The sequence below is a fragment of the Macrobrachium nipponense genome, chromosome 29, assembly GCF_015104395.2.
Source record: "Macrobrachium nipponense isolate FS-2020 chromosome 29, ASM1510439v2, whole genome shotgun sequence".
NCBI lineage: Eukaryota > Metazoa > Arthropoda > Malacostraca > Decapoda > Palaemonidae > Macrobrachium > Macrobrachium nipponense.
In genome coordinates this window covers 73,523,212-73,527,493 of record NC_061092.1, presented here as the reverse complement: position 1 = coordinate 73,527,493, position 4,282 = coordinate 73,523,212, and the positions used below count along the sequence as shown (strand labels likewise).

The 4,282-nt window shown below is 40.0% G+C and overlaps 1 long non-coding RNA gene across 1 annotated transcript; it reads left to right on the top strand.

Moving 5' to 3' along the window:
- Nucleotides 1-1,430: 1,430 nt before the first annotated feature.
- On the top strand, nucleotides 1,431-2,868 carry LOC135205982 (uncharacterized). The gene is made up of 2 exons (XR_010312660.1): nucleotides 1,431-1,750; nucleotides 2,735-2,868. It is a non-coding gene; the product is annotated as an uncharacterized LOC135205982 (long non-coding RNA).
- The last annotated feature ends 1,414 nt before the right edge of the window (nucleotides 2,869-4,282 follow it).

Genomic DNA, 4,282 nt, shown 5'->3' with positions numbered 1-4,282 from the left:
ACGCCAGAACGTACCTGGGGAGGTATGCCAAATTAGTCCATTAGTGACGTGGGTGGTTTTCTGAGGAAGGAGCTTTCATAACCCTAAACTTTGTTGCTGTATGGTTCCATTGTGGCAGGATCATAAGCTAAAAACAAGCGGGCAAGACCCCCCACATAAATTTAACCAATCCAGCTGCCAAACTCACCCTCAGCCACACTTTCCTGTTCACGCTACAGAAAAAACGCAGGACAATTGACTTACCTACATACAGAACAAAAACACAAACACATGTACTCCCCCCAGCTCCAGATACTCAGGGCTATGCTGTGCTGTCCGATGGACAAGGTTGCTGAGACCAACAACTGCCGCAAACCAATTCACAACCAACAACACAACAACAACCGAGAACCACAACCCCACAACTCAACACCAACACAACACCCAAGGACCACAACTCCACAACTCAACAACACACAACAAGGACTACAACCACAACTCAACAACACAATAAACAAACAAGGCCTACAACCACAACAACAACCAAGGACTACAGCCACAAAAACAACAACACCAATAAACCACAACACTTCACCAACAACCAAACTTCACAACACCAAACCAACAACCCCACACCCAACCACTCACAACAACACCAAGAAACCACAACAGCTCCACAACAACAACAACAACCCTCAATACAACAACTCACAACTCAACAGAAACTCACAAGCTTAACAACCTCCCAGCACACAAGCACAACAACCTTCAAAAACACAGCATAAACAACTCAAATAACTCCCTGAAAACACAATGCAACTGACCTACAATAGTACTGCTAAGCTAAGACTGGTGCCCAAACATCTGTCTTTCCTGATTCCTCATTACAGACTCTGATCACAGACTGGCTCAAAACCCAGACCAGACTTGTGACCGATACAACCACCGGTATTTCTACAGAAGCAGTTCGCACTGACTGAAAGGAACGTAACTGTGGATACGACATCCACTAGGGATTGGGGCGTCCAGTGTATTTCGCCGTGTTTAGTACTGGCCCCTGGGGGGTTAATTAGTCGTCCGAATAAATATTACTTGAAATAATTGTTCAGTAGGTAAAACTGCATAGAAAAACCGTAACTGCCATAGTCTAGGCCGCCATGGATAAGTACCCTAGATCTACCCAACCACCCCTCACCAAATGAGCAATCGCTTGTTAACCATTCATTGACACGAACACAACCTAAGGCCACTTACATTTACTGCTCTCTCTCTCTCTCTCTCTCTCTCAATCCTCAAGGACATTGTCAAATGGAACTACCGTAACTCCTCCATACCGTTAAAAGGCTTCTGAAGGTAAGTGTAGCCGTAGTGAGTCCGTTAATGGCAAAGCCAAAACCGCTGTTTACTGTCACTCCTCAAGTCACTATGTAATGGGAAAAATATTCCTTTAATTATTAGTGATTTATTTAGGAATTGATTCATCATCCTCCTCTAATATCTTTACACTGCTATTGTAAGTGATTGGAACTGTGAAATGTTTTCGTTTCTGTTGTGGACGAGTGTGGCAGTGTAGCCAGTCCCTTGTTTTGTTTATCTTTCACTTTGAGTATGGGAGCGCTGCCCTGAATCTTTCGTCTGCATTTTGGTAACACTAAAAGACACATGTAAGACTCACGAATGCTCTCAAGTGTTAGGACGTCAATCGGTCCACCCTTTCATTTTGGCTATTTTACCAAATTAATGATGCAAATGATTATCTATCCCTTGCGAGGTAAGCTTTTAAAGTTGTAATATTACCATTAGTTCATTAGTTAGAACAGATCACTATCGTGGAAGAACAGTAGCAGACGAGAATTCAAGTGCAGAGTTGCCTGCCCAGTCAAACATGTTGCAACGCCTTAACGAGGAAAATTTTCATTGTCGTGAAAGATGCTTCACGTTCATTAGTTGTCATGAAATTTTGCTGTGTTAGTTTGAGTTGTAACTTAGCGTTTGACAGGGTTGAAAACATTTAGTAGTGTTATAAGAGTTTTTATTTGTATACAATTGTTGCAAATACGAGTGCCAAAGGGTACCACAACATGGCCGTCCTACAGGGCATCTTGGGGTTACCCCTACCTGCCCTCATGGAAATTTCCACTGCCGATCATGATCTTAGACTTGGCTATACAGTAATTTAAGAAGGCCTACCCTAGACTAATGCTGTTTGAATGAGGAATTATGACTATTTTTGATAAATATAGTTAGGTTATATGTATATAGATTCATGGAAAACTTAATTACATGGACTTAGCTGTACATTTAAACTAACCTAACTTTGTGGCCTATTGTAACCTAGTCAAAAATCAGCCATGTAAACTTTGCATAGGGTATCCTTAACGATTTCTGAAGAAGCCTAGGCTAGACTATATCCTGTTAAAAGGCACCTTAGCCTAATTTTACCTCATTTTAGTTTTAAGTTTTTCTCAGAAATCTTTCAGGTAACCTTACCCATTGCCATATATTGTGTACAAGTATTTAGTACTGTGTGGAGCAGGGTATCAAATGATTTACACCTTATTGTAAATTAATTGATTCCAGGGCTGCTCCACGTTTGATACTTACCTTATTATGAAGGAAAAGCAATTCCCATGATCTGTAGTTGATAAATTTTTTTTTGAAGTCTCAATGTAAAGTTATTTTTGTTGTAGTTTTAAACTACACACTTGTGTTGATTTCTGGAAATAAAAAAATTAAATAAAATGAATATTTCCAGGGATCTAGTCCAGGGGATCTAGTCCAGAGATCTAGTCCAGGAGTTCTGAAGACTAGGTAAATTAATCAAGTCCAGGAGACTAGGCCTGGGAGAAATTTAGCATGATGTACTGAGTAATAAAGAAACACGCTGAATACCAGGAATTTTCTTCAATACCCCTAAAATGGAAATCAGCACTCCAATCACCTCCCAGTGGGAAGACATCACCTGGCCTCATCAGTAGTAAGACCCATACACACAAGGAATATCATGTAATAGCAGGTATGACAGGCCTACCCTATTTTCCAGGCAGCGTAAACGTTAGTCTTCATACCCACCGTGTCAACTATGACAGTACCATTCTCCGACCTGTATCTACAGGCAAGAAGACTGACAACAGTGCATATGTACAATAGTATTATTCTTCTCGTATCTTAATGTCATGGCGGGGAAAATCCGCCTGTGACATTTGGTGGCAGCGGTGGGATCTGTAGCCCAGTGCTATTGATCCAGACCCACTGTGCCTATATATGTTATGTAGGTCACTTATAATGTTTTGTTGTATTGTATGCATTTCTTTATACAATATTGTTGATTTTTGTCTGATCAAGGTCATGACTTATTTACTTGCATATTCATTATTTCTGTAGGGAGATGTATGGCATTGTCTCTTGATGTAGTTTACATTGTATTATTTGATTATATATGTAAGTGTTTGAAATATTGTAGCAATGGCGACTGGTACTGATGAATCATATATTGATCTAATTCAGTTAGAACAAGAAACACAACAAACATTACAGACAGTTAAGAGCTTCACTCAATCCTACCAGGACGTTTGGTCTCAAGTGGGAGATTTAACAAATCAAGTCAAGGACTTGGACCAGAAGTTGGTTGACATACAGGGTACTATACAACACTTTCCACCCAACCATAGTAACACTCAACCACCCATAATGTCTACACCACATACATCTCACCTTCCAAGTGATGAAGAATGGTTAGTTACCATGAAAGAGCACTCTGAAAATGTGCCTGATATAGTAACTGAAGGAGTTCGTACAAGAGGTGCTAGGAATATTGTGCCTCCCTCACGTCTCATTGAAGAGATATAGACTCTTGCATGATGATGTACAGTACTGTAATTTTGTATGTTTTGTATTTTTTTTCCTTAGTTTGAGATTGATGATAATGTAATTTTTTTCTGTTCGCATTGGCCAGAAATGTGAAAACTTTATCGTTTTGAGGTAATGAACAAAGGTATAATGTAAAACATTTTGTACAAGAATTCACATATTGCCCTGGTTGGGAATGCAATTGTGTCTTATGGGTCTTGTCTTATAGGAAATTGTCAGAGTTTTGCTCTTGTAGTACTGGTTTGGTACACCTTAATGGATAGAGTACACCACTTTCCAAACCTCTTTGAGATTCAAGTTTAGGGTCGTTTCTAGCCAATAGAGCTGGTGAGTTTGATAATCATTAGGACGCCTCAATAGGAGTAAATTCTCTCTACACATGTGGAGAACTCTTTTGTTGCAGAGTGATGTGACATCCTGTGTAAGTGGAGTC